Below are 25,277 nucleotides of genomic sequence, written 5' to 3' on the forward strand. Positions count from 1 at the left end.
TAGTTAGTTTCAAGCATAATACAAGAACTATTATTATTATTAACATTATTAACAGTATTTATGTACTGCTTTTCAACAAAAGTTCACAAAGCTGTTTAAGTAGCTAGAGATTTTGTAAATAAAGTCATAAGAACATAAGAACAGCCCCAGTAAATACACAAATATTTTGTTCCAGATATTGTTTTATTTTTATTCTTTTTGCTGGATAGCAATAGTAGTGAGGGCAGGGAGAATTGGAAGAAGCTTCTGAGCTGGAATACTTTCATTGTCATTTACAGTTAGAGTTCCTAGGCAAGAACTTCCTGCTTGATGACATCATTTCAAGCTCTGACATCATAGTGATGGCACTTCCTGTTTGATGATGTAAGTTCCGGCTATGACATAACTTACAGGTTGATGACATCCCTTCTGGTGGGTTCCAGACAAATTGTCATTCTCAGAAGTGGGTCCCGGGCTAAAAAGGGCGAGAACCACTGGCATGAGGCATTAGCATTTTCATGGGGATGGTGGAGGTGAGGTTTCTGCAAGTGTAGGGGGCTGACCAGGGGCAGTGGGAGCAACATGGGTGTCCACTGTACTCTTTTTATTACATCATATTTTTGCAGGCAATAGCAGTACTGGAAGATGCCCCATGGTGACACTGCATCATCCTCTGTTGGCTTCCAGGGAACTAAATGAAAGCCAGCAGCATCTGCAATGGCTGCCTCCACAGATGTCGCATAAAGGAAAGATGATGAAGGACACCCACTCTGCTGCTACCACCTCTGGTCTGAACAGGGTGACCAGACATCCTCTTTTTCCAGGACATGTCCTCTTTTTTAACCTCGTGTCCTGGAATGAACATAAATGTCCTCCTTTCCCCTTTGAACAGGCCCCTGCAGGCAGTGCAGAACCTTCTTGTATTTAATAAACTTTATGCCTTAAATTATTTGTAATATAGTTTTAAATTTAATAATAAGTAATATGGTGTTTCAATTAACCACATGAAATCAATATATGAGTGTTTTTAGCTTTTATTTTGTCGTGTCCTACATTTTTCTTGGATGTCCTGCATTTTGGAGTACCTTATTCTCTTTTGTGGTTATGCCATCTGGTCATCCTGGCCAGAATTCTGGTCATCCTGAAAATTCTTGCACATTCAGGAGAAAGACTCCTCTTTATTCCTCTCCCCAAACCCATTTTGACACGTCATGTGTCCTCCCCCACCCCCGCTCCTCGCTAATTTCATGACAAGCCATTTCAACCCAATTGTTTAGGCCAGCATCAGGCTAGAGCACAGTTAAGCAGGGTTTGCCTGGCAAGCCCTTCTGGGAGTCAGCTCAGGTTCCCATGGTACTGGATGATCTCCTGGACGGATCTTGTCAATTTCATCAGGCTTCCAGTCAGCACTGCTGCTCCAGACTCAGACCAAATCAGTGTCAGGTTCCTTATTTGTTTGTTCCTAAGCACAGGTCACACCAAAGCAGAAGACTTACCGAACAGTACTGAGCATAGGTCAACAACTCAACTCAGAGTGCAGAATGGAAAAACAGTCATAACACCATGTCAAATTTTAGATCAGAGAGTCTCCATAACAACAAGCAAACTGCATTTGCCTGCACAAAATCCTCTCGGACTTTTCTGGCTGCCAGAGCAGTTTGAAGCAGTACCATGCCAAAGTCCATCACTTCATTCTGCATATGGTGTGCAGCCATTCGGCCTGCAGCACTAAGTAAGAGCTTAGGACAAGGGATGCCTATTAATGTACCAAAACATTATCACATAACATAAAATCTAAAAGGTTTAAACCCTATATACCTTAAGAGGCTGCTCGCTTTTGATGTGTAGAAGGTGGCATTCCGTGCCATAATTTAGTAGGGGAAGTTTTTAATTTCTTCTCAGCTGAAACAGAATTATATAATGTTAGCGATGGAAGAGACCTTGAAGATCATCTACTCCCACCCCCTTCTCAGTTCATGCACCTGCTACAGCATCCTGGACAAGCACCCATCCAGCTTCTGCTTGAAAACCTCTAACGAGGGAGAGTGCACTACTGCTGAGGCAGACTGTCCAGTGCTGTCATGGTTACTGTTTTGAATAGTTGATGCCTTTCTGGAGCCTTGGGATAAAGGGGATTAAAAGCCTAAATAGATGTCATTAGGCAGATGCTCATCCAGTTCCACGGTTCTGCATGCACTCTGCTGCCTGCATGGAGATCTTGCTCAAAGGTAGACTGTGCCATTCATTTCAATGAAATAAGCAGATCCACAAATGCAAATGAACACATGTGCAATTCTCCTTCTGCCATTGAAGTGAATGGAGAAACTGCTGAAGGCAAGGAAGCTCTTGGGTGTGACTGCATCAACACCATAATAAAACACTGGACTGGGGTAATAGAAGGTATTTGCACCAACACTACAGTTTTCTCTGCTCTCATCATGTTTAGGATTGAGATGGCAACAGAAACAGCCCAAGTGGATCCGCCACCTGAAGCCACCCCTAACCCGCTGCTGTCATCACAATGCAAGCTGCCCCCACAAAAAACCTACTAGAAACAAACACAGCCACTTGCATCTCTCCCACCCATCTCCACACTTCTCTGAAAAATACATCCCTCTTCAAAGGACTGGTGGAAGAACCATCCTCAACAGGAGAGGGTAAAGTTCCAGCTAAAGCAAAGTTCAGCTCATCATTGCCAGTGTTCCTGCTATATATTCCCTGCAGTGAGATGTCTGTGCAGGGCACTCTGCCACCACCTTTCTTCTTTATTACACTCTCGCTCTGAAGGCAGCAGTTTCCCTAGAGCCAATATGTCATTTTGCCCCATATTTCTCTGTACGCTGGTGCTCTTTCTCAATCACTGTCAATTACTTTCCCTCTCTTTGCACAACCGTGAAAGCTGCCTCTCATCCAACACTCTCACTATCATTTTCCATTAGACCTTCACTCAAAATTAAATCCTTCATTATATAACTTGGCAGGTAATATGCCATGCAGTCCAACGACAGAAATGACATTTGCACCTCGAATCTTTCCAGGTGGATCCTTAGTTTGTTGTACTGTTTGCTCACTGGGCAAACCTGATAACCTTTTCAAGTGGTGCTCCTCTTATATTTAGCAGGGGAAGAGCAACTCTCCCTCTTCACTCCAGCATGGTGTCTTTTCCAGTGGCTGTTGCTGGTGTCTCTTCTGTATGATTGTGAGCCCTTTGGGGACAGGGAACTATTTATTGATCTATTTTATGATTTAAACTGCTTTGTTAACTACTCTTGTTGAAAAGTGGTATATAAATATTCTTTAAAATACTGTAATAATAATTATTTGGGCACTATCACCTTAAGGACAACCCAGACTTGATTCTCATCCTAGGAGAACCCTGTTTCAGGCCTTTATTAAAAGGCTTGCTATTGAGCTGCATATAAGCTTATAAATCAATAAACTTATAACCAGCTAGTTAAGTTACCATCAGCTGTGGAGGGTTTGAATACAATATTCAAGGTTCAACACATAACCCACGTGGCAACAGCTGTATCATTTTTTAATTTTTAATTTTAATTTTGGTAAATATCTTAGGGCCCAATCCTGTAGAATGGGCGCCGGCTCACTGCCGGTGTGCACTGTGCCGTAAGGCATGCCTGCAGCTATTCGCGCTGGCCCAGCACTGGTGCGGGCCCAGCACAAACCACACTAGACCAGCGCTGGTCAGAGGCCAACAGATCACCGCCCAGCATTCCAAGAGAAATGTCAGGTGGCAAGGAGGTGAGTGGAGGGATGGGAGGAGGCATTCCAGGTTGGGGGAGGCAAGGGGAAGGCAGGGAGAAGGCGTGATGGGGAGGGGGTGGAACTGACGACGCTCCCCTGCACTCGATCCGGAGCCCCGGGTCGGGTCTTGTGTCCAGACACAAGGCGTCTTTACTCTGCACTGGCTAAACAGTCAACACAGAGTTGAGTAGCCCCATTGTGGGGCTACTCTCCATACCCAGGGAAGGAGATGAATGTTGCCTGTGGCTGCCTAGTATACTCAGGATGCCGCAGCAGCCATTTTTGTCACCACTGCAACCTTTTGTGTTGGCAGCTCAAGATTGGGCTGTTATTCCGCTTATTTTGCATCTTTCCCATTAACACCCTGGTGATGTCACAGAAGTTCGTCTTTTGTTTTTTAAGGGTGGTGAAGTAAGTCTCAAGGCTCCCCAATAGGTTTCTTCAACAACAATGTTATCAACCAACCTCGCCTGCGCCGTCTCCTGTTATTCATGACTGTCCATTAGTTAAATATTTTCAGAGTGTTGGATTGCCTGCCAGTTTAATTCATGGCAATGATTGTGAATCCAGGGTAACTCATGAATTTTAGACTGAATGATGGTGCATCAGAAAAGGCATACCCGAGGCAAATTATTTGCAGTTCACAATTTATTATCCTCCTTTGCTTCTCTGCCACTTTTTCATTGTCCTGAAAAAGAATCATTACATAGTGTCCAGATCCAGAGGAGAAAAATGAAGATTTTCTAGGCCAGGCTTAACTTAGGAACATAGAAAGTTGCCAAATGCAGAGTCAGGCTGATCCAAAAGTCAATATATTCACAGGGTTGCCATCTTATCTGGATCAAAGGATTTTTCACATATTTTAGACCTCCCATCTAGTGTGAGTTTCACCCAATTGAGTTTACCTGGTCTGAACTGCCAGCTTGCTCTGAAAGCTGAGATATGGGCCAAAATGTGCAGTTGGGCAATAGGATTTGCTCCCACGTAGGTGTGCACAAGATGGTTGCCTGAGTGGGGGATGCATGCATCCAGTCTGGTGCACAGGAAGATAAATACAGCCATGTGGACAGGAAAGCACCATATAGTGTGCATCCTGCCATTTCACACACTGTTGATAACCTGTTATTAATAGGCAATAATGCATTTCTAGAATTTCTCTAAGCAAAAGAATAATTGTCCTTGGGTTTTGACGTGTGGCGGACTGCAGAGTACATGAACAGCCGAATTTGATCACTGGTGTTCCACATCACATGTGGTTTGGCCTTTCAGGTCAAGAGACTAAAAACAGGGCCTGCAGGTCAAGAACGAATCAGAAGTTCTGTGACTAGTTAGCCCATGTGACCACTATTGTCTCTGCAACAGCAAAGTGTTGGTAAGCCTTTTCCGGTGGAGACATAAGAGGCAATCATCGGTGTCAATTTGCTTTTTGGTTGGGCTCTGGATTTCAAGTGGTCAGATATCAGCCAGTCCAGCCTGTTGTGCTACTGTCACTTTTTTGAATTAGTCTTTTTGAATTAATTTGGATTGCCACTGTCAGGCCATGCTACCATGCTATCAGCAATCACAATGGACTAGCTTGTCATACCTCATTATTTGCTAGCACAAGAGTACATAAAGTTACATAAAGTGCAGATAAAGTCAGGCTGCACAGTTAACATTAATGACTCCATTGACTTCAGGTTTTTAAAAAGTGCTGAAACCCTACAAAAATTTCCCTGTGTGAATGTAATCCTAATAAACAGAACGTTCAGCTTGGCTTTGGAAAGTGTGGTTGTAGTTCTAACTCATTATCTCAAGTATGCTTAAAAATATATGGATGGTACTCTGCTCTTTGGACCAATGCTCTCACCTTTCAGCTAATGGAGGATAATCACAGCCAATGTACTTTTCACTCATTTCTTTATTGCAGATTTTCCACTTACAGTGTCTAGGTTGGTCTATTTGCAATGCCCCAGTGTTTTAAATTCCAGAGACTGGTCCTCTGCTTTTCTCAGGTTTGGTGACTGGCTAAGGAGGGTGTCACAGGATATGTCAAAAAGAGTAAGATTTATTGATATACAGAAGCAAGAGAAAGCTTATATTTTATTCATTTTTATTTACTTACTGTATTTTTATCCTGCTTTTCTCCCCATACAAGGACCCAGAAAATGCAATATGTAAAAGAAAAGCATATATATGAAATTGGAATTGGGCAAACACAAGCTTATAGCTTTCTTTCTTCACCTTTTCTTCACAGCAGCAAATACTCTAATAGGGCACAATTCCAAGGAACAGCCTTGTGGATCCTTGTCCACTGGTGAATTCCAAAGAGTGCTGGCATTCCTGAGCCTCATATATCCTCAGGGAAGTGTCAATAATCTACTCGAAGCTTTCTATACAAAAACCTTCTACTGTCTTTCAATGCAGATGGATCCATCCCTCCACCTTGGCCTAGCCTCTTATCTACTTGGTGAGATCATTTTTGCAAGGCACTGTTATTCAAAACAAACACACACCTGTGAACCTGCAGCTCCCAGGCCTCACTAAAATGAGTAGACAGACAAGTAAAGAGCCCCTCTTAATGCATAGTGGTTTTCAGGTATTGCCACTACATCTGGATCAGTAGTATTCACGAGACAATATGGAAGATGAAGATCCATGAGGGTCTTCATGGCGAATACATCTATCAGGGACTATTCATGGAGGATAGGTCTATCAATGGCCTGGTGTAATAGTTTAATGGGGGATTCTACTGTTGTTGTTGTTGTTTAATTTGGCTTCAGAATTCAGTGTAATCTGCTTCTTGATACTGGTTTTATTTCTTTTGTGTATTTATAGGTCTGCATGTGTGCTTGTATGTAGGTGGAAGTTCAGTATATACAGTACACATCTTTTTCATAAATAATAAAACTGCCCATTAAGAATGGGACTTCTGACTTTAGAGGAGAAGGGCTATTGCTCAGTGATAGAGAGCTGCCTTGCAGGCAAAGGTCCCAGGTTCAATGCCAAGCCTCTCCTGGTAAGAGTGAAAAAAGACTCCTATCTGAAACTCTAGAGCAGTAGTTCCCAAACTTTTTAAAACCAGGACCCACTTTTTAAAATGACACTCTATTGGGACCCACCTAGGTTTACCAGACTTTTAAAAAAAGAGATCTAGAAAAATAATATTTTTATTTGCAAGTAATAATAACCAGATAAACATGCTCAAACATTTTATCTCCCAGTGAAGGACAGTAAAAGTTCAAGTTGTGGTACACATGCTTAATTAGCAAATGGATATGTACTTGCATATCCCACTTAGCTAATTAGGCCTTTAGCATGAACATGGGATGCATGTGTAGGGTGGGGGGAACTATCAAGGAGCTATATGTTGTAGGCAGTTGGAAAGGATGTAACCTCTTAGTAACTTAGCCAATGGTGAACAGACGAAGAACTTCCGGACAGAAGAAGGTTATAAAATGTATGTTTGATGGATGTTCTTGTGAACTGGTCCTGACCAGCATTATGGTCTGGATCACTCCCTTTACTGCAGTAAAGATTCAAATTCCTATTGCCAATCAGCATTGTGTAGTTTCTATCATTCTGGTCTGAGCTGTTTCTACAATCCCTATATTTATACAAGCTTGTAAACTGCAGGAGCTGAGTTCCTTGCAAACTGCAGGAGTTGTGCTCTTTACAGGGCAATTAGCAGCTATCTGATTTTTGCATAGCTTCAGGGCTGAGGCCATTAGTTATCTGATCTTTCAATCACCAGTGGTTTCATTGGAGGCTCTGCTTGGAGCTGCAGGATCCGCCAAAAATCAGGTCGCGACCCACCAGTGGGTCCCACAGTTTGGGAACCACTGCTCCAGAGAGCTGCTGCCACCCAATGTAAAGAATAAAAACTAGATGGGCCACAGAACTGATTCAGTATACAACAGCTTCCTATCCTCAGCATTCCTCTGACTGACAATCAATGGATAATGGCTTTCTCCATCATGCCTGATTTGGGGCATCCATCTGGTCATTACTGGTTTTAAACAGCATTTCTGCTGTTCATTAACAGTTCTAGGCAGCACTAGCATTTGAAAATGGACATGGTTTTTGTTAATAATGGAGGAAATAAGAATGAGCTACATGCAGCCTTATTTGACTCTTGTTGCACTTTTCAACATGGCCTTTCTGTAAGGAGCTCAGGGAAGTGAACATTGTTCCCTCCTGCTCATTTTATCAGCTCAACATTGTACATCTTTGCTCTCATAAATGCAGGCACACTGCAGCCTTCGATTATGGGAACATCAAGAGCATCAGGGATTCTTGGCCTAAAGTCGTAGGAAATTAAGCAGGTCTGCTTGGTAGGCAGCCAAGGGGTGGAGTTTTCAAGAGAATGAATACTGTATAGCAGTACGGATCAGGAGTCCACATTTCTTCACAACAACTTGCCACCCCACAGTTGTAGAGTAACAGGTGCAGGGTCCAGGGTGGAAAAAGCCAATGGTGGGAAGCCAGTGGGGGAGAAATATCTTGGGTGGGGGAAGAGGCCATGCATGCTTCTCATATTCTAGAACTGTTTCCTCTAGTTATTCAGCTTCATTATATAACAGTATGAAAGATTTCATGCCTAGGCAGGCTCACATTTTCCTCTTCTATCCCTGTTCTTTCCCCCTTTGCATCATGTCTCTTAGCGTGCAGACCATTATTTTAAACCGTAAGGTACCTTGAATGTTTTGTCAGAAAGGTGGGCTATACGTGAAGTATGTAAGTAAAGCAGTCATGCCTTGACTGCTGCAGCACAAATCATGACTTGCACTGTTGCATCTCATCTGATCATCTGAGCAAGCAGGTCAGAAGTGTGTCCTCACTCGAACTGAACTGAATGGAGTTTTGCTTAATTGAGGATTCGAGATAGTAAGCAAATGAGTTACATTATTGTGACATGAACCACATTTTTAGACAGAAAGGGTGGGGATGAGGAACTTTTAAATCCTGCTGTTTCTGGGTTGATGAGAAGTGGCATATCAGCCTAGCTGAGGCATCTGGGCTGCCTGATAAACACATAAAAGCTTTCCAGTGTAGACTATTCTCAGAGGAAATCAGCTCATTTGGGGTTGAATTAAATATGAAACAACACAGAAGTATCAAAGTGGGGAAAAAGATACAAACTTCTCTCTCTCTCTCTCTCTCTCTCTCTCTCTCACACACACACACACACACACACACACACAGAGCGAGAGAGAGAGAGAGAGAGAGAGAGAGCTTGCACTCTACATCTATAAATGACCCCTGGAAATGCAACTGCCTTACTGAAGCTAAGCATGTCTCAGTCTGGTCAGTATTTGGATGGGTGACAACCTGGCATCCTCCTATACCAGTGGTTTTCAACCACTGTGACGCGACACACTGGTGTGCCGTGAGGCTGCCTCAGGTGTGCTGTGGGTCCAAGGAGTCAGGCGGCGGCAGCAGCCACAGCAGCAGCGCGTGCAGGAGAAGCGGTGGCTTGGAGCCTCGCGCAGCAGCAGGAGAGAAAGGGGCAACCACGAAGGGGCTTGAATGCTCCTGTTGTTGCTGGTGCTGCCTCACGTGCTGATTGGGCAGCCAGCCAGGCAGCTAGAGAAGCTGGAGAAACGTGGAGGGAGTGAGGGCGAGCAGCAAGCAGAAGGAGGGAGTGAGAATGAGCCTGAAGGTGGAAGCAGGTAGGAGCCAAAAGCAGCTGGCTGGCAAGGATCCTGGAGAGACCCTTTTCCTTGTCTGCAATGCCCCAAAGTGACCCTGGCTGCATTGCCTCCCCTGGCAAGGCTTTGGCAGGAAGGGCACTGGGCCACAATCCTATCCACACTTACCTAGGAGTAAGCCCCATTGACTATAATGGGGCTTACTTCTGAGTAGATGTACAGAGGCTTGGTTGCACACTCTTTCTTGAATAAATGAGCAGGCAAGCAATGCTTTTCTTCCCCCACCCACCAACCTCCTCCCCTCCTGCACACATATGCCCCCATCCTAATTGCATTTAACCCCTCTCTTTCTGCCCCTCCCCTCCCTCTTCCCCACCTTCCAAAGTTCAGAAGGTGCCTCCCATTCTCTCTCTCTCTTCCCCCACCCCAGTGAATCCTGCACTAGTTTCAGCCACATCTCCTCACTGCCCCTCACCCCCCCCTTTCTCCAGTATGCTCAGTCTCATCTCTCTTTGCCAACACTTTTTGGCATATCAGAGCACATCAATTGATAACAGTTTGAACAGACCTGCTTCAAAACATTGTTCTTCCTTTGCAGAAACCACATACACCTCCCTCTCCAAGCTTCTTGGGAATTTCTTTCATTGTCATGTAATGATCTAAGGCTGCCATCCTAACCACACTTTCCTGAGAGTAAGCCCCATTGAACAAAATAGGACTTACTTCTGAGTAGACCTGGTTGGGCTTGTACGCTTAGTTATATTAATTAAATTAATTGTAACATAATGTAATTAAAAACTAGTAGTGTGCCTTGACAACTTTACTGCCTTGTCAGTGTGCCGCGAGCTGAAAAAGGTTGAAAATGGCTGCCCTATACACTGCTTTGAGTGGGGTGCGAATGTAATAACTGAAAACGAGCAGTGGCTGCTAATAAAGGCACAGTATTTTTTGGCACCTGCCAAGACCCAGGAATCTGCAGAGGAGCAATATGTTGAGCACCAGAGCTCCCACCCCCAGCACTTCTGTTTCCTTCCTTGCTCACCTGCCCTCTCAAATTGTGTGAGTGAGAAAAAGGAGCAGGAACTTCCACCATAGCCTTTCCCCATCTGACCAGCAGAGGGAGACAGCAAGCAAATGGATGATGGTGAAGAGTAGGGTGTCCATTGAGGATGCTTTGCCCAAGGGCTTCCCAACAATGTTGCTGATATGAATGTGTGCACTGAAAGCAAAGGAGTAAGAAGGGTCCAGACTTGCTTAGTAAGTCTCCCTTTCCCTCTGCTATGAAAGTGCCCAAGTACAGTCAGTTCTCATTATCTGCTAGGGTTAGGTTCCTGGAAAACCTAGTGGATACCAAATTAGTGGACACTTTAGCGAATGGGGAAAATGGGTTAGGTTCCAGGGGACCCTCTTCACCATACACTCTATGAACTTTATGAACCTGAATCTTAACTTGAGATCTATGGGGCTGGGTGATAACAAGGGTCCATCAATTTCTCCAACATCTGATGTATCCAACATGCTGGATAATCCTTCAGTGCATTGAAAGTTGTAGAGACGGTGAGTCCCTCAACTCGTTGAAGGATGCTGGTCCAACAACGAGGCCTCAGAGTTCAGCAGTGGAGAGGGGGTTGCTTCACCCCTCTGTCCTAATCACCTGTCACTTGGCTCATTCCCTGGGCTTGCCCCAGTCCTAGAGCAGACCTCAGGTAGCCTTTTAGAGATTTCTCATCTCTGTCATCTCTGCCCTGCCTTATTCATAGGGTTGCGAAAGTTCAGCTGGAGTTCCTGAGATGGTGCCCAAGATGGTGGGGCAAGTCTGGAAGTGGGCACAAATGTGTCTGACGATTCTCTGCAGGCCAATACTAATGCCTATTTGATGCAGAAAATTGACCTAATCTAAACAACTTTCTAAAAAACGAGTATAATTGGTTGGATGTGATTACTGCAACCCCCTTCCCCGTCAGCTGTATACTGTATAGGTATTCCTTCCTCTCCCGGTGCTGCCTTCTGTTCACAAGGAGGCCACTGTCTCTCATCCTCCTCCCAGAATCTCTCTTACCTCTGCCTACCTGCTCAGACCTGCACTGAGAATGCCCTACCCCAAGTGCACTGGCACAGGATTCGTGGATAATGAGAACAGAGTGGCAGATAACAAGAGTAGGTGGCAATTCTGCCCCTTGCAGATAAGTGAATTCACAGATAGCAAATTTGTATATAAAGAGAACTGACTGTATTGTTGATATCCTCTTGAGTCACGTGATGGGCCCAAGCATATACAGGCACCTTGGTTAGCTCTCTCTCTCTCTCTCTCTCTCTCTCTCTCTCTCACGCCCACACATGCACACACAAACTTATGCCCATTTTGCATCTGGAGGGGCTGAAGGAAGGGTAGCTGACACGTGATGGCTTGCCTAAAGCACCTTGTCACTTCTTGGCAGAGATGAGTTCACCTACTGACCACCACATTAGCAACACCCACTCAAATTCTCTCTCTCTCTCTCTCTCTCCTGTTTAGGAAAACAAAACTAATCTTAAGTAATAGATTAGGACCTATTGCATGCTTAGAAATACAGCCCTCCACAAGGAACCAAAGCAAGCAGTTTTTAATTTGTGGGTCAGCAACTTCAAAAAGAATTCTGAAGTCCCTGATTAAGCAGCTTACAAAAGATCTGTTTTCAACATCCTTGTTATAGTTACTTGCTAATTTGTCCCTGCAAATTCTGCTAGGATCTCCAGGACCTTATGGTGATGAGGTGCTAAAAGGATTAAGAGATGATGTGTTTGAAAAATAATTGAACTTTATGCAATTTCTAGGTTTAAGAAAAGATAGCTTTTGTGGATAACACTTAGCAGGCAGATTCCAGAAGTGTAGCTAGGCTACATTAGAAAAGGCCAAAGAAGGTGAAGCATCTCAAATTAAATTGATTTCTCATGTAATCGGCTTCTTAAGATGCATGAAGTGGATGAAGAAAGGGGTAAACTGAAGATGTGACTGAATATATAGGTTAGCCATGAGTGGCAGGGTATTGTGCTGGTTCTGGTCCTACCTGGTAGGCTTCCAGAACATTCTTCTGGAAGATTGCTATTTAATCAGTAGGAAAGCTGACCCAGGTGTGGTTATCTGGTCAGTTCTAGACAGGTGTCACTTCTTCTCAAGGACCAGGTTCACTGTCTGGAGGTTCTTTTGAACCTGACTTTGCTTCCGGAAGACCAGGTTGTACTTATGGTTAGGAATATCTTGGCTCTAGCTGGTATATCAGCTGCAGTCCCTTCCAGGTGAATGCAGATCTGGTTTTTTTAACTCATGCATTGGTCATATCTAGGCCAGGATGTCTCATGGAAGGTTTGAATCTTCTGTGCAGCTATGCAGCACTATATCTGATAACTGCAGAAGGTGGCCAAGAAGACCCTGGTCTCATAGAGAAGGGCACTAGAATATGGGGAGATCAAACAAGAGCTGTACAATTGAGCCCTATCCGCTCAATTCCTTTGTGGGAGGCAGGAGGAGAGAACTGGGAGGAGCCAGGAGACCCAGTACCAGGTAATGTCCCTGGTGATGTCCACCCAAAACGCTATGTCCCTGGTGAAACTCATGAAACTTTTACTGAAACTCTCATGGACCACTGTGAAACTTCATCACCACTTGAGCAGTCTTTTATTTGGTAAGAACACACTCTTTTGTTCCTTGATGAAATTGAGGGTAAGTGGAATACCACAGTTCCCAGAAAGTAATGTGGTAAGGCACAAGTACACTGCGTTGATGGTAAGGCACCATCAACACTCATTTAACAACATTGTGAAGAAGAGACCTCTCAGGAAAAGGTGAGTTTTTTCCCTAGAGGAGTTACCAAACTGGAAGCTTGCCCATTATCACCAACCTCAGAAAAAGAAAAGAGTAAGGACACAATACTAACTGAATGCTGTCTGCCAGGTGCAGTGAGACCAGCACAGGCTCTGCTGCATCCTGTGCGCAGTTGGAGACCATCATGGTATGGAGAGGTAAGTTTCTTTACTTACCCTACTCTGTACCCAAAAGGCCTCCAATGGGTCTACCTGGATCTGTACCACTTATTTTGCTGACGCAAGTTTGAGCAGACCTGAGGGTACATGTCATGCGCAAAATGATGGTCAGGATATCTGCAGAGAAGGCTTTGTTGATATCCACTTATCACCACCCACAACAAGACACATGAGGCCCCAATCCCCTCCCCATCCCATCCATCCCCCACCTCCACCATTAGCTTACTGCCTGCATCAGGCACAATGGGCTCTGGCAGCAAAGTGTGGTGCTGCTACCTTTTGCAGCAGTGTACGCACAATGGCCACCAATTATGCACTGTGCTTGCCATTGACAGCCATTTTACAACAGTAGAACATTGTTGTGCTGTTGTAAGGTCCTCCTCTCACCAGCCCAATCCAAGTCAGGTTCAGGTTGCCCTTCACTTTGATGATGGAAATTCTGATGAGTCTGAAGTAGAATTATCTTCATATTAGGACCCCCCCCCCATCTCCCCACAAATTACCTGTGTCATGTGGATTATAACTTGGGTTGGCACTAAAACATCGCACAAAGTGCAATTTGAAGCAAATGTCCAGTTTTCTCCCAAGAGAAACATCTGAGAATGTTCACAGGAAGCCAAATGAGTTTCTGTAAGACAAGTGACATTCCTCAGAGGAGTTCTTCGTGTCCATAAGTTAGAACATCCTTTAATGAAATAACAGAAGCAATAAACTTTGCACTGCACAAGATACAAGATGTGTCCACAGTAAGCAAGACTCCTCTCTGCAGGGAAGAGTTCAGTCCTACCATCCAGATAGTGCACATTAAGGCACTGTGACCAAGGGCCAAATCACAGAACAATTCTGGGGTGCTGAAAGCATCATGATATACATAAATGGCCTCCAAGCAACCATTTGCTGGAGTCTTTGAACCCCCCTCCTATGAGCTGCTTCAGATTCCTGACTGCAAAATGTTAGAGCTATTGAGCTGTACAGGGAATCTACCCTTCGGCACAAGGACTGCTGTTGTCACAGCCCTGGGATCTTGCTAGGAGCACTCTCATCAATTCACAGCCATTGGGCCTTTCAGAACTTCTGTTTCTATCCCCAACTCAAAAGTGGCCTCAGGTTTTCAGTTCTTCTGTTGTTTTTCTTTCAGAAATGCTCTTCTTCCCTGGCATGCAGTCTCAGGAGGCAAAGATTCACGGGTGGCCCAAAGACAGCCTTTCCCACACCACAGGGACAATCCCACAAATAGGTAAAACTTTTCCTAGACTTTATCACTTAAGGCTGCAGGTGGGAGGTTATTACTACCAAAGGTACAGGCCCTGGACAGCCTGCTTCCTGACCTGCTCGTTTTCTGTGCTCAGGAACTTTTGCACAGGGCAACAGAGGATCACAGATCCAGGGCTGGCCCAAAGATTAAGTCATATCCCCAACATGCAGCACTCTGGGGCATCACTGTTTCATTTAGGCCAGTGTTTCCAACATTTGTTCTCCACCACATCACTTCACATGGTCCACCTATTTGAAGTACCACCGGAAGTAACTGGCAGTTACTTCCGGGTTGGAGGCCAGATGCAACACAACAAATACCAATTAGAGGGTCAGGGTGGACGGGAGGGATTTTCAAGAATGGAAAAGCATGCTTTGGAGCTCTACCTGCCAACTTCGCCTCCTATGGCTCTTTGTTGTGTTGCATTCCTGGTCTGCTGCTGGGCAGCAGATATCCAGGGGTCCTGTGATTATTACCAGACACCACCTCAAGTACCATTGGTGCTACCCATACCACTGGTTGAGAAATAATGGTTTAGGCCAATGCTGAGAGCAAAACATTTGCCCTCCAAGGCATGTCCTAGACAGGATACTTTTCAGTTCTTTTCAGGGATCTTTTCAGGGATCTCCAAACTTTTCAGTACAAGGGCCACGTACATTTTACACATTTTTGCAGGCCCCCCAAAAATCAGTTTTATAAATGTATGAATGAAATTTAAATTAATGAATATGTTTTACGTAGACTTTCTTTTTTGTAACCAACATGATATGATTTAGAACAAAAGAGAAATGTGACAATTACAAAGAAATAATGCTATGCTTAAATTGAGAATTGATATATAAGGAGTAGAAATTTCAAACATCAGTAAATGCTCTGACAAAAAACGTTGCTGGGGCTGGATAAAATCTTGTGGCAGGCTCTATAGTTTGGAGATCCCGGTTTAGACCTTCCAATGCTGCCTGTCCAATTGGTTATGTCAGAGAGTAGTTCAAAATGCTGTATTGCTCTGCTGACCTAGTGAAAGTCTCTTTTTTTGAAGATGTTCTGCTGGATGGGGAGAATCTTGGTAAGAGGTGGGGATGGGGTAGTAGACAGGACCACTTCACACTGCAGGTGGGGAATTACATGTTTTGAATGCTCTCTTTCTTGGAATAAGGGGAAAAATACCATCCCTGTAAGAAGGAAACTAGCACAGTAGGGAAGTCTAAGCCGAAATCTTTTATTTGGACCAACTTGCCACTAAACAATGAGTTTGAAACCCCAAGTGCATCTCAGTAGCAGGGATGTGCAGTGTGGGGGCAGCAGGTGAGGCCGAACTGCCCTGTCGTAGTCCATGGAAAAACATTGCAGCCTCCCTGCCCACTTACACCTGAGGAAGCTCTCCTTACACCAAAGAAAGCAGGTGCAAGGAGAGCTTCCTTGGGTGTAAGGAGAGCCTCCTCAGGTGTAAGTGAGCGGAGAGGCTACAATACTTTTTCGTGGACTATGACGGGGCAGTTCTGCCTCACCTGCGGCCCCCACACTGCAAGTCCCTGCTCAATAGTCTTCTGAGGTGATTCAATAGTCACCTGCATAGCCTTCTTAAACCCCCTAGACATGAACACACCCCCTCCCCTGGAGGAGGCGGACTTCACAATGCCCAACACGTGTCCGCAAATTGCCTTCTTCCAAGGCTCAGACACTTCTAATGGCACAGAATCCCACTCACTGTGACGATCCTAGCAAATCTGCTGCCTCTAGCCCGCAACTCATCTGCATCTTTTTGGTGGGGAAACTGAGGTCAGCTGCTGCTTGGATATTTCTCAGGAGTGATGTTCCTCTGTTTCACTTGTGCACTTTTCATGCCAAACTCTATTCATTTGTTCAACATCCACACAGAGTTAGGCACAAACTCAAACTGTTCTCTAAGAAACTGAGCAACATTGTGTTGCTGGATTGTACAGTAACAACAACACATTCTTCCTTTTCTTCTCTCACTTTAGCTTAACACCAAGTAACCTCTTGGATTATACTGTCACTGGTAGTACATCTTCCAAACAAAAATGGCCCCAAATTGGTAAAAAAAAAAAAATAGTCCCAACATTTTTTGAACCAAATTGGAAGGGAAGATCCCCAGAGGGGCCTTTGGTCTGATCCGGCATGGCAATTGTTATGTGCCTTCCTGATACAGCAGTGGATTGTGCAGGTGGCAAAGAGGCAGGTTAATGCACGAAAGCTCGGTTATTAAAGATCCCATAAATCTCTTTTAAATTAAAAGTTTTATTGTTCCATACATAATTAAACTAGCCCTTATAAAACCAAGCTCCTCTTCTTTCGGAGTGGGGGCTCAGTTCCTCCCTCTCTTTCCGGCGCCACTCAGCGACTTGATAACATTCCTGGTTCTTTCTCCACACCGTTATTTCCCAGAAGGGATCCTGCAGCTCCAGCAAGCTTCCTCGGGCTGTTCAAAGTCTGAGGTAACACACTGAGAGCCTGTAAATTCTAATTTGCTGCCTGCGCAGGGACACATGGCTGCAGACCCACAACCACCCCAACAGAGCTAATTTTAGAATGTAAGGAAAAGAACAAGATGAAGGTCTGGCAGGGCTGAGCCTCGGTCTTATGTAACAGGAAAGGAGGTAGGATGGACTAACATTTGCTCTCAGAGAGTGAAGTCACCAAGGGAAGCCTATAAACCCTTTATAGTTTAGGACTGTCAGCAAACTGAGTGGGATTAAGTGGGATTGATGAGAGAGAGAGGGAGAGAGAGAGGGAGAGAGAGAATTTATCAGAGGCCATTATATAATGCCTGAGCTCCAGACATCATCATCATCATCATCATTTTTCTTCTAAAGAGCTGAGAGCATCTTACATAAGGTTTCCATGTAGTAGCCCACAGCCAGTCCTCAGGCCAGAACCCCCTGATCTTCAGCAGCAGAACTGCTTCTTTTGCTTCAAAGCATTCACACATCCAGTTCAACATGCTGGAATTAAAGTCAGCCTGTGATCATTTTCTGGTCGTGTGTATTGGCCCTCAGAGTATGCTGCTCTTGGTTAACCTTGACTCTTCTGCTTCCTGTCCTTGGTTCAGACCCACTGCACTCTATCAAGTTGTCATTGTTGAGTCAGATCATCTAGCTTTGTGTTAATCTACCCTGATTGCTAGATGATCTCAATGGCCTTAGACAAAGGTTCCCAGCACCTGATATCTGAGATCCTTTAACCCAGGGATGTCAAACTCTTTTCATACAGAGGGCTAAAGTAAGCATTCATGGTGCCTGCTGAGGGCTGGAAGAGGCATCATCAAGCAGAAAGTGACATCATTAAGCAGCCGGTGGTCAGAAATAAGTACTTTGTTCTCTCATGGAAACTCATTAGCTGCAAATGACAGAATAAAAAATGTGCAAAAATCTTGTTCATACTTTCAAGATAAGCTGGGGGAGCCGAAATATAACAGGGGTCAGATAAATAGCTTCTGGGGGCCGCATTCGGCCTTATGTTCGACACCCCTGCTTTAACTGGAGATGGTGGGCATTCAGCCTAGGGCCATCTTCATACAAAGCATGTGTTCTACCACTTTGCTGTGGCCTCACATGAGCACCCAGCTTAACCTCAACAAGTTTTCTTTGTGAAAAGTTGTCGCCTCTAACAGTATATTGACAACTCTGCTACTTTCTCTGCTACTGTGGACAGATGCTTAGTAGACTACAGGTCAAATCCTAACTGGCATAACGTGCATTGCACTGGTGCTAGCTGTCATAAAAGTGCCATAAAGCACTTTGGGACGGCAAAGCAATTTCCGGTGCCAGCACAAAGATCTGCACTGGCCTGCGTGTGCTAGCAGACGGAGCAGCACATGCCAGACATAGTGAGTTCCAAGCTGAGTGGCACAGGGACAGGGAAAGGTGGAGGAAGGCAGAGAGAGGTGTGATGGGATGGGGGGAGGACAGCAATGTGGGTGGACATTGGTGGCAGTGGTGCACGTTGCATCCAATCCCTTCTATCCACCAACATGGGTGCATGCCAGGGTGACCAGATGTCATAATTGCAAAAAAGGACAAAGCACCCCAAAATGTAGGACATCCAAGAAAAATGTAGGGCATGACAAACTAAAAGCTAAAAATACTTGCATATTGATTTCATGTGGTTAACTGAAACACTATATTACTTATTATTAAATTTAAAACTATATTACATATAACTTATTATATATAATTTATTAATTCCAAGAAGACTATGCATGACCAGCAGGGGCCTTTCACAGGGAAAAGGGGGACATTTCAGTTCTTTTCCAGGACATGAGGTTAAAAAAGAGGACATGTCCTGTTGCATGCAGACTTGTGCCAGCTATGTAACTGACACAGGTCTGAGGAGATTCATTGCATGGGCTGGGTCTTTCTCCAGGACAAGGGACCAAATGTCCCCTTACCCCGAGAAGACCTACCATCTTCTAAACTTCCCTGTGGGATACAGCTAAACCTGTGCTAGCCCCACTGCATCAGTGTGGGGGAATTTACACTGGATCAGGCTGTAAAAATGGATCAGCTAAACCTATCTGGGGATGAAGATTCACTTAAAAACTCAGCATATCTGCAGAACCAGTTGAACTCTCCTTGACAGAAAGTCATTTAGTTTTACTTGGGGCAGAGGCATAGCTAGGTCATTTGACACCCGGGGCCCATAAATTTTTGTCACCCTATATGACATAATTAATTATTAATTAATTATCAATTATTAATTAATTCACATTTTTATGCCTACTTCCTCTAAGCAGCTCAGGATGGTGTACATGGTTCCTCCCCTTATTTTGTCCTCACAACAACCCTGTGAGGTAGGTGAGACAGAGATAGTAATAGTCGTGACATGAAATGAATAATAATAATGGTCAGAAAATAAATGCAGTGAATCTTTCCCCACAAGCAATGGATGAAATTCTGCATCGAATGGTATATAACATGATGGTATTATTCCTAAAAGCCACGATTTCCAGAATTTTGGTCACTAGGGTGTCAAACCCCCCCCCCCCCCAAGGATGTCTCATTGGCCTGTTTTGAGTTAAGGCAGTGGTTCTCAAACTTTTAACACTGGGACCCACTTTTTAGAATGACAATCTGTCTAGGACCCACCAGCAGTGATGCCATGGCTGGAAGTGACATCATCAAGCAAAATAAGATAATTATAAATAATTAAATTAAAGGAAAGCAGATAATTAAATAAGGGGAAGCTAACCCTGTTTCACCAAGTGAATTTTCTCTGTAGCCTGCCTGCAATAAAACCCCCACACAAAAAATCGGTGAGATTTTCAGCCCTCCCTAGTGCCCACCTTACCAGCTCAAGTCTCTGTTTTATTTTGGGGGGTGCTGCCTTCTGGAGCAGTTGTTGAGCTCCACTTTCATCAGATTGGGACCATGCAGCCAACCTTGCATTCCCCTTTGCCTGACTTGACCAGGAGCTAAGGCACATTTGCTTACTCACGAGTAAACGTGACCATGTGGCTTACATTTGCTTTCCATAGGGCTCAATACATTCACCTGCTTGGAGGGAGGGACTTCCTTCTTGGGTGATTTTTGGGGGCAGCATTCATTGGATAGGAACCATTCTGATGTCTTTGGATTCCTCTCAGCCTGCCCTTTCTTATGAACTAAGGCACGTTCGCCTACTCACGAGTAAATGCATGATATGGTTCGGTTTCACTTTCCATAGGTCTCCATGCATTTTTTGGTTTCCGGTTTTTTGGCCATAACGTTTGATGGAAAGGAGATATTTCAATCCGGTTTTTTGCATTGCATTCAGCTGGAAATTCCACATCCAACGGTATATAGCATGATGGGGTTACTCACAAGCTCCGTGATGTTTGCAATGTTGGGTAACACAGGCCAACATACACTTTGCTTCCTTAAATGTTACACCCAGTTCCTGGATATATTTGGGGTGCTTTCCAAAAATGGCATCCATTTTGCCCTATCACGTCTAGTTTTGGAAACACGGCATAGCCTCTTTAGTGAATGGTTCAAGCAGCTTCCTCATGAGGAAGCCTACATCATGGCTTCTCCAAAACTAGCTGTGATAGGGCAAAACAGATGCCATTTTTGGAACAGGCACCCCAAATTCATATCAAACCACCATAAAGTTTGGGAAAAACTTTTCTGACCCTCTATTTTGTAGGCCTGTATAATTTGTGGTGTCACCCCCCCCCCAAGGCTGTTACCTGGGGCAGACCGGCCCCCTGCACCTCACTAGCTATGCCACTGACTTGGGGGAACATCACAATGTTCCTGGGTACCTTGTTCTATTGCAATAATTATTTACTGGAGGCTTTAGGGCTTAAAGAATTTTTTTTTTTAAACTGAGGCTTTAATCCTATACACACTAACCTGGGAGATTTATTTAGTTGGCAACCTTCAGTCTCGAAAGACTATGGTATCGCGCTCTGAAACGTGGTTCTGGAACAGCGTCTAGTGTGGCTGAAAAGGCCGATTCGGGAGTGACAATCCCTTCCACACCGGGAGCAAGTGCAGTCTGTCCCTGGCCTGTCTCCCTGGCTATGGGCCTTCCTTCTTTGCCTCTTAGCCTCAGACTGTTGGCCAAGTGTCTCTTCAAACTGGGAAAGGCCATGTTGCACAGCCTGCCTCCAAGCGGGCCGCTCAGAGGCCAGGGTTTCCCACTTGTTGAGGTCCATCCCTAAGGCCTTCAGATCCCTCTTGCAGATGTCCTTGTATCGCAGCTGTGGTCTACCTGTAGGGCGCTTTCCTTGCACGAGTTCTCCATAGAGGAGATCCTTTGGGATCCGGCCATCATCCATTCTCACGACATGACCGAGCCAACGCAGGCGTCTCTGTTTCAGTAGTGCATACATGCTAGGGATTCCAGCACATTCCAGGACTGTGTAGTTTGGAACTTTGTCCTGCCAGGTGATGCCGAGAATACGTCGGAGGCAGCGCATGTGGAAAGCATTCAGTTTCCTCTCCTGTTGTGAGTGAAGAGTCCATGACTCGCTGCAGTACAGAAGTGTACTCAGGACGCAAGCTCTGTAGACCTGGATCTTGGTATGTTCCGTCAGCTTCTTGTTGGACCAGACTCTCTTTGTGAGTCTGGAAAATGTGGTAGCTGCTTTACCGATGCGTTTGTTTAGCTCGGTATCGAGAGAAAGAGTGTCGGAGATCGTTGAGCCAAAGTACACAAAGTCATGGACAACCTCCATTCATGCGCAGAGATTGTAATGCAGGGAGGTGAGTCCACATCCTGAACTATGACCTGTGTTTTCTTCAGGCTGATTGTCAGCCTGAACCTGGGAGAAAGTCCCATTGAACTCAATGGGACTTACTTTTGAGTAGACATACTTAGGATTGTGCTGTAAATCTGTCTTTTCATGTTATTCCTTTAGAAAAACCTATTCTACCTGGACTGTGCCAAAGAAGACTGCCATCAGACATATAGAACCTGAGCAGAAAGGCAGGTGACACAGCAGCAGTCTGGAGGTGCAGAGATAAAACCTAGTGGCCTCCCTTTACAAATTGATTAGCCCAGGGAAAGGCAACAGATCTGGAAGTTTTGTTTCACACAATGGCACGGGATTGGTTTTTCGGTGTCACCTGACTTACTGAGCCAGGAGGACTCTGAACTGTTAATGTGGATTTCCCAGTTAGAATTGCCAACAAATCCTTCCTGCTGGTGCAGGAATCAGAAAACAGGTGCCTGATCTGCTAATCTCCTCATCAGAGCCCTGGGATGCCTGAAAACAGCTCTTTCAGTACTTTTACATACTTCAGAATAAAGTATTGTCAATAAGCAAATTGGACTGACCAGAAGCAGTCAGTGGATCCCAAAGGCAGCAGCTACTAGGGCTTCAGCAATCCAGTTGTACCAGCATCTGGTGCCTGCCCTTGGAAGCCACCAGGAAGGATTGGGCCCAGGTGTCATTTTGCTGGGGGCTGCCATTATCCCCACAATGCTCTGGAAAGACATGCACATCCAGCCATTGTGGAGAAAAAGGGTGGCCACAGCCAGCACCCACCAAGACAAGCAGATAAGACCAATTGCAGTCAGGCAAGTCCTCCCCTGAATCTTGTGGTGACCGGCCCATGGAGGAGAAGGCCCATGGAGACCACTTGCCAAAGCGCCTCAAATATGTAGCCCACCCAGCCAATTGCTCGCCAAAAATCATTGTTCTTCGTACTGGTGTTCAAGAGCTAGTTGGTGAATCTTCTAAAACTGTTTCAAAAGAATGTTTTGTGGACTGCCCTGTGTTTATCATATGACATAGCTTGCATAGTGCCATTTGAAAGGATGCTATGACATATTTGGAACAAGGCCCAGTTTTCAAGAGTGACAACAAAAATCTTCAGCCCCATGTGGTTTCCTGGAAACTGAACTCACAGGATTGGGTGGGCAAAGCCATAAATGGTATGAATTCAGCATGTTGGTAGCTGCCCTGGAATAATTGCCAGATTACTGGAGTTTATGGCTCTTAATGGCCCTGCAGTTCCCTCTTCCACTGTATGGGTTGCTCTTTACAAGCAGCCATTGGTGTAAAATTGCTGCTGGGTTTACTGCTGCTTGTCCCAGGTTGCTTGAAAGAGAGAGTTCTGCAGAAGAGGAGTACTGCCATTCTCCCAAATAGCAGAAATAATTGGCTAGGCTGACTAGACTAGCTAAATAACTGTGCATCCTTTTTATAGGATGCACAGTTTAATGCAATGTCCTCCTCAGCACTGACAGAAAGCAAAGAAGAACCCTCTGACATGTTTGCAAAGAAAGCATTATGCACAGTCATATGCGCTAAGGAACCTAACAGCTAGTTCAGCCTAAAATTACCCTATCTATTCCTCTCTATTCCTTTTTTCCTTACAGCTCCCTATCAGTAGAATGTGCTTCCATCTGACACTCTGTGTCTGGACTTTCAAGCACCTCCTTAAATCAGGCCCTTGATCTGCCTTATCCTGAATGATTCTGCCCTCCTTTTACTTCTTCTCCAAAGTCTTTTCTTTAGAGTGAGGGCAGGGCCTGTGTTATACAAACAAAAGTCTACCCCACTTTTGTTCCAGGGTGGAACTGAAAGCAGTATGGTGGGGTATGCCATTCTGGTTTTGACCTGAGCCAAACCTGTTCAGCTTCAGCAAAGTTAGTGCATCGTGTGCCCTTCTTGACACATGTCCTGGGACTTTTTAGAGTGCCTAGCAATTTCAGGCACTTTAGAAATATATAAAACACTAGTTTTCCTGACACCGGAACAGGAATCATGTTGGGTAAACCAAGGTAGACATGTGCCTTAACTTGAGGAACGCATCACTTTCCTGCCAAGACATGCATCTGACTCCAGGGGAAGTGGACTGGAGCCTGACATGTGCTTTGGCAGGAAAATAGATGCATATGCGAATGAATAGCAAAAGAGAAAACATACTTTGTAAACCAAAGACATATTGGACAGCCCTCATGCCCTTTCATCTGGCCTTGATAACATGATAGCTTTCATGGGTCCTACATTTGGCTTAAAATGTCCTCCAAAGCCTACCCTTGCATCTCTTCTTGAAACCCAAGTAATAGAATTTGTCCCACATACTCCCTGCTATGAAAGGAACCATTCTTCTGTACCAAGTGAATTAGTTTTAAGCACAGCAGTCTGTGATCAAACTAGAACTTTTTCTTCCAGAGACATACACTTGGAATCAAGAGTAGTGCCCTCTGTAGAGTTGAAATTCCATTGAAGCACGTAATCAACTCAAGGAGCCACACTTAACCTTTCTTTGACTCATGCTAAGTTTACCTCCGTGACAGTGGCAACCTCATACATCAAAAGAGGCCACATTGTGCATGTCAGAACTTGAGCAGGAAGAATTACACAGGTAGAAAGGATGGCACAACAAAAATAAATGCTGCTCATAAAGAAATCTTAAAACTCTCCTCCTATCACTTACCAAGCCCATTGATCTTATTCCCTTATGCATTCAGTGCTGTGTTGACAAAGATTTCTTGTTTAAATTCTAAGCTGACAAGGTCACATTGGAAGCTGTTTACCAGAAGGGAGAATTTATTTCATCATGACAGCAACAGACCATCGTAGTCCAAGCCAGATTGTTTGGGAAAGGGACAGACTACAAGCCAGTGCAATTTATTTCTCATCAATGGGTGTAACACACTGCTCTTGTACATACACACTGCTATTTTGTTGTGTGATTGCTCAAGGTTAGAGCCTTACTTGTGTTAAACAGATGGGTCCTATGAACTGAAATCCAGCAAAAGCACCAAATGCTGATTTTGAATGTAGCTATATAAATAGATTGGTATACCAATGATTTTGGCTGCATTTCTTATAACATCTAGTTAAGTCTACCATCCTCAGTACTGCTACCCAACAGGAGCAGTCATGTTCTGAATGATTTTCTCTGTGTGTCCTGAATCTTTAATCAAATACAGTAGAACCACTGATTTCTCAAGCTCTATTTATTTTTTCCTGTCTGTTTTGGTATGTCTAATTTTTTTTTTTTAATTCCCTGGAAAGGGAAATTGAAAGAAGGGCATGTTTGCATACAGAGAAAATGCTGCATTGGGTGACTTTTCCAGAGGGATCACATTTTAGAATGAGGGCAGCCAGTTAGTGACTCAGTTAGTAGGGATCATCTGTGTGACCACTCCATGAAATAATGCCCCTATTC

The 25,277-nt window shown here is 44.5% G+C and overlaps 1 long non-coding RNA gene across 1 annotated transcript; it reads right to left on the reverse strand.

Annotated features, from left to right (window-relative positions):
* Positions 1–1,797: 1,797 nt before the first annotated feature.
* Positions 1,798–24,616, reverse strand: LOC136649592 (uncharacterized). The gene is made up of 3 exons (XR_010794411.1): positions 24,540–24,616; positions 13,895–14,019; positions 1,798–1,881 (listed from the first exon to the last, which is right to left on the reverse strand). It is a non-coding gene; the product is annotated as an uncharacterized lncRNA (long non-coding RNA).
* Between the last annotated feature and the right edge of the window lie 661 nt (positions 24,617–25,277).

The sequence above is a fragment of the Tiliqua scincoides genome, chromosome 1, assembly GCF_035046505.1.
Source record: "Tiliqua scincoides isolate rTilSci1 chromosome 1, rTilSci1.hap2, whole genome shotgun sequence".
Taxonomy (NCBI): domain Eukaryota; kingdom Metazoa; phylum Chordata; class Lepidosauria; order Squamata; family Scincidae; genus Tiliqua; species Tiliqua scincoides.